Source organism: Schistocerca gregaria, chromosome 7 (assembly GCF_023897955.1).
Source record: "Schistocerca gregaria isolate iqSchGreg1 chromosome 7, iqSchGreg1.2, whole genome shotgun sequence".
Classification (NCBI taxonomy): domain Eukaryota; kingdom Metazoa; phylum Arthropoda; class Insecta; order Orthoptera; family Acrididae; genus Schistocerca; species Schistocerca gregaria.
Window position 1 is genome coordinate 197,128,909 of NC_064926.1, and position 13,249 is coordinate 197,142,157.

Below are 13,249 nucleotides of genomic sequence, written 5' to 3' on the forward strand. Positions count from 1 at the left end.
GAGTCCTACGTCATAATGACGTAACTCTACGCCATCAAGACGTACATAAACCTAAATCGACTTCATGAGTACGTATATCGATCTTCGCAGTTGTGCCACAGAGGTTGCACGCTATGCACGGTAATGTGAAAGCTAAATATAAATACTTATGTAGAAACGAAGCCACAGCAGTTATGTTCAGCCCGCTTGAATTAGTATTAAGCTGGAATCCCAATAATTTTGGATGTTATTGTGTGTTACTCGAACATAATGAATGTCTGAACGAAGGAACAATAACGAAAAAAAGAAACGCTTGCAGTCATTTTAAATCCGATGAATCGTCCATAAACATGAAATAATTAATTATTAAGCTGTAATCCCAAGAATTTGGGATGTTACTGGGTATTTCATGAACATGACGGAAGTCAAAAACAGCTTGCAATCATTTTTAAAAAAATCCCATGAATCGTGCAAGATTGTGTCGACAGAAACGTAAAATAATTAATTATCAAGCTCTAATCCCAGGAATGTGGGATGTTATTGTGTGTTTCATGAACATAACGCATATCTGAACGAAGGAATCATAACCACAACGAAAGTCAAACAAAGTGAGTAGTCATTTCTTTAATAAATCCGATTAATTGCACATAAATCATGTAAATAGAAACATGAAACAGGGAGAAATGAGACTGTTACGTATTTTTATAACAGCCAATGGATTGTACTTAATTTTTATGGGCAGAAACGTTAAATCGAGAAATTAATGTGGTTCCAAAGATAATTCCGAATGTTGGTGGAATTTTAACTTTGCCTTCATGTTGCAGATCAACTCAGAAAAGTTTGCTCTTCAGAAATAAATTATTGCTGATGATTATAATGTATAATGTAACCTGTTTATAACACGTCATTATTAGTCTTTATATGCTGTATACTGTGAAAAAACAATGATATTTCGTCTATAATTCTTACTCAGATTTTAATGTTTAAGCAGTATCAACTATAAAAAAGTAAGTTTCCTAGTAGTTGCCAAATGAGGGTCAACACTGACTGTGACAATGGGTGAGCTACTTGACAAAATAACCTCAACAGCCCACAGTTTTTAGCAGCATGAAGTGATGTTTCAAATGTGATGATGGAATACTGTGTTTGTTTATTCCCTCAATAGACATGGCATAATTTTTGGGGGTGTTTAGCATGATTTCTCTAGCTATTTCCATATTGCCTATGAGTCATACAAAAAGTAGCTGAAAATGGCAACAGCACTCACTGCTTTCAGTTGCTTACAATGCTGGTAAATGTGACTTGCATGTTATTGTTTTTCCCCGGTATACAACGTAAGCAGAAAAATAATTACATGTGTTATAACAGGTCACTACATTATAATATTAATTTCTCCGTTTAACGTTTGTGCCCAGAAGAATAACGTACAATGCACTGGCTTTTATAAAAATACGAAGGACTTTAATTTCTCTCACATTTCTATCTACATGATTTATGCGCAATTAATCGGATTTTTTTTAAATGACTAGACGATATTTTGGACTTTCGTTATTGTTATGCTTCCGTCCCTTATTCATTACATCAAGAAACACACAATAACATCCGAAATTGTTGAGTTTACAGCTCAATTAGTAATTCACCTGGGATGAGCATACTACACAACTGCTGTAACTTCGTTTCTACACATGTGTTTACATTTAACTTTCATTTTACCGTGTAACTTCTGTGATACAACTGCAAAGAAATACACATTCTCATTAAGTCGATTTATGTTTATTTACATAACTATGACGTAGGGCTCTCCAAACCTAGCATGAGATGAATGCTACCCTTGTCTGTAACAAGCAGCTGCGATACGAGTGATTCCACCATCTCCTAGGTGGTGGTGGTGAGTCGCAGTGAAACAATCGATATATACAGGACGAACTTGGAGGTATATCGCAGACAGAGGGACACGCTCAAAAATTACGTAATATTTTATTTAAAAAACAACATACAATCACGAATTTTTTTTCAACAGAATTAACTCTTAATTAGTACTATAAAAACAAAGTATCATTTACAATTTATTTTACATTTTTCTACTATTGTAAATATAAACGACCTAGTACTGTTCCCAGTGTTTGGTGGTGAGATCGTGTCTTCGATCACTCAAAATATTTTTATATGCAGAAAAGGACCGTTCTACATCAACTGAGGTAACTGGGCAATATTTGAATCTGGGTGCTACGCTGGCACAGCTTGTTTCTAGTAATAGTTTACCTGACCCATTAATAAAACTATCAATTTTGTACAAGGGTTCAATGCCTGGGTCATTGTTTAAAATGTTTTCAAACTTTTCTTTAAGTTTTCTTGGGAATACCTTCTTCAATGAGCATTTCACTAGAATAATTTTAGTCATTAACTGAATAGATTCATTCAATGCCAAACCTTGAGTTACAAGCTTTTCAGTGCTTGCAAGTATGTGGGAGAAATGAGTGTTTATCACAGCAATGTCTTTTTTAATTAAAAGCTTTCTTGACTGGCAATTGCCAAAGCTTCTGCACTATCAAAGTCGTTTACTACCCCTCTAATGGCCCTCGAAATGTTCATTGTAAAACAACATGGCTTCGACCCATGAACTCCAACAGCTTACCACTGGTTCGAGAGACAACGACACATTGGGCAGTTTTTCTTTGTTGGTCTTGATGCGAGCAGGAGCCTTTTGAAACACTTTCTTTGTGGATTAAATAATTTTATTTACATTCACAAAGGTGGAACGTACTTCTGCAGCAAAGGCGATGTACTCCATCAGCAAAGCACATCACATGAATCAAACTGGGATAAAATACTCTGAGGGCTAGTGCTGTTTTGATCATATAGGCAGCAATACCTGAAATAAATACAAACGCCCTTTTAATTTGCAGAAGATTCCCGAAATACTTTTTTAATACTCTCATTCACAAATCTGGCGATCATAGAATGATTTACTTTTTCAAGTTCTTTGCAGGCCGCTAATTAGGAAGATGAAGGCTCTTCTTTTAAAGCACCGACAATAAAATTTAAAATGTGAAGGCCACAAATGTCTGAAGTTTTGTCAACTGGAATCCAAATAATGCTGTCCTTGAGTTCACTGCATATTTCTTCCAGAACATTTACGTGAATTGTTGGTTGTAATTTTTACTCAATATTCATTCATCCAGTATATTTTTATTTGAGCAATAATTGTGCAGGTAGCCTTTGAGGATAGGGTTTGTAAGTCTGTGAAGAGGAACATTGCTTGCAGTGAATGCTTCACAAAGATCCATGTTAAACCGACTTTTTTGGTTACCTTTCGGACAAATCCCTGCAACTGCAACTTGCTGTTGTCAAAAGGTGTTGTAGTGGCCCTTGCTTCTGCATTTCTGTGGTATGAAGACTTGTCATGACATGCTGGTCTATTTGAAACTTTTTTCCCTCACGAAACGTTTCTCTCGAAACTCGACAATATGAAACGATTCCGTCATATGTAAATGTTCCAGAATGGTCAGCTAACCACGAAACGACGTTTCTTTTTTCGGGCGACATGGTGCGCAACACGTTACACACTACCCGTCGTAAACACGTTCAACTTTGTTCAGGTAAATAGAAAGCTAAACTGAAACAATGGACGTGCAACTAAAGGCTTCGGTAGATTAATTGTTGCCGACGCGTTCCGTATGACAGCGAGGGGATTAAACGGCGGCGTGGGCGCGGGAGCATTGACTCTGTCTGCCTGTTCCTGTTCCACTTGTGTGATGATTTCGCTAGGCAGTGGCCTCTCGGTTAGCGATTATATGCAATTCTAGGTCGCGATCAATCTGTCAGACATGAAAACTAGATCGAGCTAGAAACCTCCCATCTGGATTTTTAAAATATTGCAAACGTAGAGCGAAAATATGCATTGTCACTAGTTTTTAGTTAAAATATACAATAACCGGTGAAAAGGATCCACATATGCAAATGCATATGCAACATGCAAATGCTTATATTCTGGTAATTACATATAGTGAACCCAAGGTCTAAGTTAGGCTGGAAGGTTGTGTGTCTTAAGGTTGATGATGTGCAAGTTAAAACTGGGGAAAGTTTGGATCTTCCAGTTAAAAGATGACACTGATAAGTGTTTATGTGCAATACTTGAAAATACACACAGAAGTTTAGCCTACATGAGTACTGAACTGCTGGAATAAAATATTTGTCTTTTCAATAAACTCTTGCTAAACCTTTGGTAAAAGTTACCTTTTGGACACCTGACTGAAGTTTTGCTAGCAATGTATGATATATCTATATAATATGCTTCAAAAAACTCATTGGAGCCATACGTGAAAATCCCCACTTCATCACCACCTCGGAGATGCTGTGTCCTATTGCTCGTGTGCTGACTATAACACAACATTCAAACCAATTTAAATCTTGATAGCGTGGCATTGTAGCAACAGTAACCGATCTAACAACTGCTCCAGACACCGGTTGTCTTATGTAGACATCGCTGACTGCAGCACTGTATTCTCCCTGTTTACATATCTCTGTATCTGAATACGCAACTTCGACGATAAATATAGTATCTATGGTCGAAGATACGCAAGCATATACCGTTTTCTTTGGCACTTCAGTGTATCTCTGACCAACGTCATTGCTCCTGACGAGAGGGAATTAGTTGTCACATGTTGGTACAAAGTCAACCGCCATATGCTGTTTAACTTGAAGCCTTCTGCTTTTCAGTTAAAATTATGGTGGTGTTTATAAATCCCTATTTCTTCTCTGTACATATCTGCATAATAATGTGATGTTTTAGCTAGCACACTAGTGATACTAAATTTTATTTCATGACCACCATCTTCAAAAACGTGTTGTGCGATAACCGATTTATCAGTGTGTGCCAGATGACAGCTCGTTTTGTGTTCAGTTAAGCGGATATTAATACTTCTTTTCATTGTTCAAATACGAACCATTCCGCAATCACACAGAATATTAAGCGCCCCAGGGTTTGCAGAAGGGTGTTGTGAGTCTCTCACCGGTCTTGAACATTCACTAAAGATTGTTTCAACTCCAAACTTGACCAGAACTTTCCTCAATATTACCTTCCCCAATGATAGCTGTTGTTGTTGCATGTTTTTGGATACTTTTCTTCTGGGATGGAGTGCTTGAGCTACCTGATTATTAGCGTATCCATTTCTCTTAAACGCTGTTCACAGATAATTTATTTCCTCTTGCAAATAAATTGGGTCACAGATTTTATTAGCTCTGTCAACCAATATTTTAATGACACCTGTCTTCTGCCTGAGATGTCGGCTCGAATCCTTATTGTGGTAAAAATCACTATGAGTATTTTTTCTGATACTTTATGACCTAATGTCTCATCTGCCCATTTAATTACTGAAATATCCAAGAAACTGAGCTGTCCATTACTCTCTGGCTACATAGCAAATGGTACTTTTTGGTTAATACTATTTAAATGCACCAAGAAACCATTCAATTCCTGTTCCCCATGATTCCATATCACAAAAGTATTATCCACATAGCGACATCACTTAAAAAAGGACTTTTGTTGGCTGACTGCAACGCCAGCTGTTCAAAAAAATCTATAAAAACAGCTACAGCTGGACTCAGAGGGCTCCCCATTACCACACCTTCAGTTTGTTCATAGAATTCATTATTATACTGAAAATAAGTCATGGATAGGCAATGTCGAAACAAAGCTACTACATCAGTGGGAAACATACCAGCTACGTACGAAAGACCTTCGTTAATCTGAACCATGGTGAACAGGGACGCCACATCAAAACTGACAAGGGTATCACTTGGTCTAATAGTAATTTCCTTCAACTGTTTGATAAAATGTATAGAGTTTTTTAATATGATGATTAGTTTTTCTGATATACGGTAGTAACAAGGAGGCGGGATGTCTAGCCAACTCTTGAGTAGCACTCACTATCGGTCTCAGTAGGACATTATTCTTATGAGCCTTAGGTAGCCCATATAATCTACAAGGGTAAGCTTCTATTTTGCAAAGCTACTTTATATCCTCTTTAGGAGTGGAAGAACTTTTTTGTTAATTCAACTGCTAACTCTTTCATTGTACATTCCTTTTTAAACTTTTTGTAAGCAATAGTATCAAGTAGCCATTAGAAGTGTAAATACGTTCTGTGTCCACAGATAATAGAGTTAGGCACTCAGCGGTGCCTCTTCCTTTTCGAATTCCGTATTGGGTGCCAAGTATAAGGGAACTACTCTGAAACCATCATCCCCATTGGCATTTCAATATTCTTTCTATATTTAAGTTATTTAACTGTAATGTTCATAGATTATTCGACCGTTATCGTATCCTCAATAGTTTGAACAGGCATATGGTGGACGAGTGGGGACTGATCTCGGCCATACCCTTTCAAACGAACCATACCGGAAAAAGTGCTATTCCAGTTCTAGAAGACACAACCAGAAGTGCATATGATGCCATGGCCATATTTGTAGCACAAGAAGACATCATAATCTAGAAGGAATGGTGGCCACTGAACTTAATTCTCAAACTGAAGTAGCCGCTGTAATACAAACCGATGGTAAGCTTTCAACTGTATCTAGTAAAGTGAATACATATAACGTTTTGAAGCAGACGGCAAATTTACGAATCTATTGCCTAAAATATATGTGTGATGAATGACACATGCTACCTTGCTATATTTCTCAATTCTTCTTAAATTGTAACGGTAAAAAGTATGTATGCAAGAAGCAATAATAAATAGATAAATAAATAAATCCAGTATCCTTGATATTGATTTATTGTGGAACCTTAGAATATATTCTGAGTTCAAACACAATGAGGTATTTTTGACAGAATGACCTCTTCCATGCCAACTAGCATGGATTCCGAAAACACTGATAATGTGAAACCCAACTCACACTTTTATCACATTACATGCTGAAACCCATGGAACAAGAAGATGCAGTAGTTCTCGATTTCCAGTAAACATTTGACTCACAAGTACTGTCTAGATTGTGAGGTCACAAAAGGCCTCTCATGTTTATGGCATTTGATGCCCCACATATATAGCATGCAACCACAATATTGGCTGCTAATGGCAACAGAGGGTGGGACTGGAGGTATCCAATAATGACCATAACATGAGGCTTTATTGGCACAAAGCGAAACAGTGGCAATGATAAACGGTGCAAACATTGAATTAAATCTGCAACAATAGCTGTGAAGTTGACATTTCGTCAGAAAGGAATCCAAAGAATTTCGCAGAGTGAGAAAGAAGTGGCAGATGAAATATTAGAGTTTCTGCTAGATTAGTCAGTGGAATATGTGGTGCCGTATATGCTCAACTGTGTGGACAATGTAAGTGAGGAGTATGATGACGATATGTGTTTAAGAAGTGGAAGTGATACTGAAACAGGTGTCAAGCCAAGCAGCTCATCACCCTTGTCAGACAATGGGGCATAAACCCGATGTTCCTGTAAAAAGTTGTAATGAACAATTATTGTACAAGAAGAGGGTACGCATAGTAAAAAGAAAAAACAATTATGAGCTGATTTCGAATAATTCAGCAGCAATATGACTGTAGTGCATAACAAAAACTATGAATATTCATGGGAGGACAACATGCACTTGTTACAGAAACTAGTGTTTGCGCGTTTCAAGGACGCTCAATACAGTTTACAGGGTGCGTATGATAGTGATCTTCTATGTTACGCCCATCAAATTTCGTGTGACATAGATTACAGTGACTTCAAGGGAAGCAGTGGATGGTTGCATAACTTTAAACATTGCTACAGAATTAGGTGACGTGACATAGCAAAATTTGAAACAATGTGTCAACTTGATGATACACAGAAAACTGTAGAATGGCTCTCAGAATTTGTAGATGAGATAAATAAACCTATTCCATCTTTCAGTAAGGAATTTGTGTTTAACTCCGACCAATCGGGATTTGAAGAGAAAATGCATATGAAAGGAACCCAAGAAATTAGAGCTGCCAAGATAGCTGTAACAAGATCAGTTAACATCAGTGCCTTAAAACATTTATATACAATTGTACTGACTGCTAATCTGGATGGTAAGTTGACCAGGAAATTATTTACTGTGCTGTGAAAAGCTGAAGGTGCTCTGCTCCCTATGATTCTTTCTCATGTGCGTGATCTTGCATGGGCAATAAGGAATATTTACGTCACAGCAAGCAAGAGTGGGAAAATGGGCGAAAGATAACCACAACTATGGCATGAGCACTGACTTTGACCAGTATTTTGTCAAAATAACTTGCTTCTGTTTCATTGCTGGTCTGTGTATAAAATCATGTTCCTTTAGAGCGATACCCCTACTGAAAAGTGTGTGAGACTGCAATGATTTTTTACATGCCTATAAAACTCGTCTTATTGCAATATCTCCAGCTACTCCTTAAAGGATAGCTAGTTTTGCGATAAGCTCCACAACAGACTGTTTCCCATTCAATTGCAAGCCATCACATTGAATTCTTTCTCATCACCCCGTTACACCAACATGATTCTACACCGATCAGCAATAAAGTTATCATAACCCGCCTACTATAAACGTAAATGCTTCCAGATGGTAGCAGCGCCACCTAGCGAGGAATGACTGCTAGTCAGACACACGCACGTTGCGTGAAGTATCAGTGAGTGTGCTGTTTGTGTATAGACTGGAGAAGGCATACAATCTATCTAAGTTTCAATGAGAGCAGATTTTGATGGACTGTAGGCTCAGCACAAGCGTTTCGAAAACTGTACGACTCGTTGGGTGTTCAAGGAGTGCTTTGATGAGTGACTGCAACACATGACGGAACCAAAGTGAAACCACATCCGGACATTGTGAAGTTGGATGGCCACCCTCATTACACATATTGGACTTCGTAAGCTGGGCAGACTTGCAAAACAGGACAGGTAACAAACGGTGGCGTAACTAACATCAGAGTTTAACTATGCTGGGCGCAGAACAAGTGTCTGAACACACAGTGCACCGAACACTCCTACTGATGGGGTTCCGCGGCCGACGACCCAGGCTAGTGCCAATGTTAACACAACGACATCGGCAACTACGACTGAAATGAACACATGACGGTTGGCACTGGATATCAGCACAGTGGCAGGGCGTTGTATGGTCTGATGAATCCCGATACCTTCTTCATCATACTGAAAGGGGGGGAGGAGGCGTGAATCTGTCGTCTCCAGGGGTACAGCTCCTTGACACCTGTACTGCGGGACAGAGACAAGCTGGCAGCTGCTCCATTATGCTCTGGGGAACATTCACGTGAGTGTCCATGGATCCACTGGAGCTCATGCAAGTTACTATAATGGCCAAGGAGGGTCATACACTGGTTGCAGGCCATGTACACCCCTTCACAACAATCAAGTTTTCCAATGGCAGTGGCATTTTTCAAGAAGATAATGCACCAAGTCACAAGGCCAGGATGTGCTGAGTCCCCAACTCGCCAAATCTGCACCCAATTGAACACATCTGGAATGTAATTGAATGTGGTGTTAGAGCTCATTGCCACCCTCCCCGGAATTTACGGGAATTAGGTGACTTGTGTGTGCAGATGTGGTGCTAGTCTCCTCCAGCGACCTACCAATGCCTCATTATTTTCATGCCACAATATGTAGCTGCTGTTATCCATACCAAAGATGGACATACTGGTAATCAGATAGGTGGTCATAATGTTCTGTTTGATCAGTTATATGTATTCTTTAAGAGTGGATACCTAGCTGAACGTCCTGCATGGTTTGTAACTCCCAAGGAGTTCCCTTTGATCTCGATGGTGCGCACCTTTGTGGTCAGTGTATAGGCTATTTTTCATTCGGTGTTCATGATGCGAGTTAATGGTTTGTTTTAAACATTTCTTGAATGTCAACAATGTCTATTTTGTGAAGTGTAATACATACATCCAATAGAAGATTGATCTCTGCACCCCCCAGACATTCAGTTCCTGTCGCCCTCCTGACGTACAAGGTCAGTCATCAGCAGCTAATATTTTTCCTGGCGAATGATTCTTATGAAAGATTGAACTTGCGACCTCACACTCAAGGGGTTCCTGATCAGTGCCACATCTACGCTTACCTACACTTATGATCAAGTTACACCATGTAGAGTATCAACCGAAGTAATTGGCAGATGTAGAAATAACTTCGGATCTGCTGAGGGAAGTGTGTTGAGACTCTTGCTGTTCATATTGTATGTTAATGCTCTTGTGGACAATATTAATAATAATCTCAATGTTATGCACGAGATGCAGGTATCTATAATAAAGCACTGTCCGAAAGAAGCTGCATAAATATTCAGTCAGATCTTGATAAGATATCAAAGTAGTGCAATGATTGACAACTTGCTTTAAATGTTCTGAAATGTAAAATAGTAGACTTCACGAAATGAGAAAACATAGTAGTCTATGACTATAATACCAGTGAGTCACAGCTGGTATTGGTCAACTTATACAAATACCTGTATGTAACACTCTGTAAGGATATGAAATGGATTAATGGCATGGGCTCAGTCGTGGGTTAAGCAGGTGGCGGCCTTCAGTTTATTGGTAGAATACTAGGAGATTGCTTACAAATTACTTTTAGGATTCATCCTAAAATACTGCTCACATATGTGGAACGTGCACCAAATAGGACTTGTTAGTACTGAAAGATTACTGAAAGATTACAGAGAAGGGCAGCATGAATGGTCAGAAGTTTGTTGATCCATTGGAGAGTGTCTTATAGGTGGTGAAAAAACTGAGCCATCTATCCCAAGAAATCCTATGTACAAGGACTTCAGTACCAGCTTTAAACGATGACTTTAGGAACATACTACAACCCACTACATATTGCTCCTGTAGCGATCATGAGGACAATGTTAGATTAATTACAGCTTACATTTTTCCCCAGGGCATGAAGCCTTACTGTATGGTTAAATGATGATGATGTCCTCTTGGGTAAAATATTCCGGAGGTAAAATAGTCCCCCATTCGGATCTCCGGGAGGGGACTACTCAGGAGGACGTCGTTATCAGGAGAAAGAAAACTGGTGTTCTACGGATCGGAGCATGGAATGTCAGATCCCTTAATCTGGGAGGTAGGTTAGAAAATTTAAAAAGGGAAATGGATAGGTTAAAGTTAGATATAGTGGGAATTAGTGAAGTTCGGTGGCAGGGGGAACAGGACTTTTGGTCAGGCGAGTTCAAGGTTATAAATACAAAATCAAATAGGGGTAATGCAGGAGTAGGTTCAATAATAAATAAAAAATAGGACAGTCGGTAAGCTACTACAAACAGCATAGTGAACGCATTATTGTGGCCAAGATAGACACGAAGCCCACGCCTACCACATTAGTACAAGTTTATATGCCAACTAGCTCTGCAGATGGCAAAGAAATTGAAGAAATGTATGATGAAATAAAAGAAACTATTCAGATAGTGAAGGGAGACAAAAATTAATAGCCTTGGGTGACTGGAATTCGGTAGTAGGAAAAGGAAGAGAAGGAAACGTAGTAGGTGAATATGGATTGGGGGGAAGAAATGAAAGAGGAAGCCGCCTGGTAGAATTTTGTACAGAGCACAACTTAATCATAGCTAACACTTGGTTCAAGAATCATAAAAGAAGGTTGTATACATGGAAGAAGCCTGGAGATACCGATAGTTTTCAGATAGATTATATAATGGTAAGACAGAGATTTAGGAACTAAGTTTTAAACTGTAAGACATTTCCAGGGGCAGATGTGGACTCTGACCACAATCTATTGGTTATGACCTGTAGGTTAAAACTGAAGAAACTGCAAAAAGGTGGGAATTTAAGGACATGGGATCTGGATAAACTGACTAAGCCAGATGTTGTACAGAGTTTCAAGGAGAGCATAAGGGAACAATTCACAGGAATGGGGGAAAGAAATACAGTAGAAGAAGAATGGGTAGCTTTGAGGGATGAAGTAGTGAAGGCAGCACAGTATAAAGTAGGTACAAAGACGAGGGCTGCTAGAAATCCTTGAGTAACAGGAGAAAATACAAAAATGCAGTAAATGAATCAGGCAAAAAGGAATATAAACGTCTCAAAAATGTGATCGGCAGGAAGTGCAAAATGGCTAAGCAAGGATGGCTAGAGGACAAATGTAAGGATGTAGAGGCTTGTCTCACCAGGGGTAAGATAGATACTGCCTACAGGAAGATTAAAGAGACCTTTTGAGAAAAGAGAACCACTTGTATGAATATCAAGAGCTCTGATGGGAACCCAGTTTTAAGCAAAGAAGGGAAAGCAGAAAGGTGGAAGGAGTGTATAGAGGGTCTAAACAAGGGCGATGTACTTGAGGACAATATTACGGAAATGGAAGAGGATGTAGATGAAGATGAAATGGGTGATATGATACTGCGTGAAGAGTTTGACAGAGCACTGAAAGACCTGAGTCGAAACAAGGCCCTGGGAGTAGACAACATTCCATTAGAACTACTGACAACCTTGGGAGAGCCACTCCTGTCAGAACTCTACCATCTGGTGAACAAGATATATGAGACAGGCGAAATACTCTCAGCCTTCAAGAAGAATATAATAATTCCAATCCCATGAAGCAGGTGTTGACAGATGTGCAAATTACCGAACTATCAGTTTAATAAGTCACAGCTGCAAAATACTAATGCGAATTCTTTACAGATGAATGGAAAAAGTAGTAGACGCCGGCCTTGGGGAAGATCAGTTTGGATTCCATAGAAATATTGGAACACGTGAGGCAATACTGACCTTACGACTTATCTTAGAATAAATATTAAGGAAAGGCAAACCTACGTTTCTAGCATTTGTAGACTTACAGAAAGCTTTTGACAATGTTGACTGGAATACTCTCATTCAAATTCTAAAGGTAGCAGGGGTAAAATACAGGGAGCGAAAGGCTTATTTACAATTTGTACAGAAACCAGATGGCAGTTATAAGTGTCGAGGGACATGAAAGGGAAGCAGTGGTTGGGAAGGGAGTAAGACAGTGTCGCAGCCTCTCCCCGATGTTATTCAATCTGTATATTGAGCAAGCAGTAAAGGAAACAAAAGAAAAATTCGGAGTGGGTATTAAAATACATGGAGAAGAAATAAAAACTTTGAGGTTTGCCGATGACATTGTAATTCTGTCAGAGACAGCAAAGGACTTGGAAGAGCAGTTGAATGGAATGGACAGTGTCTTGAAACGAAGATGTAAGATGAACATCAACAAAGGTAAAACGAGGATAATTGAATGTAGTCGAATTAAGTCGGGTGATGCTGAGGGAATTAGATTAGAAAATGAGACACTTAAAGTAGTAAAGGAG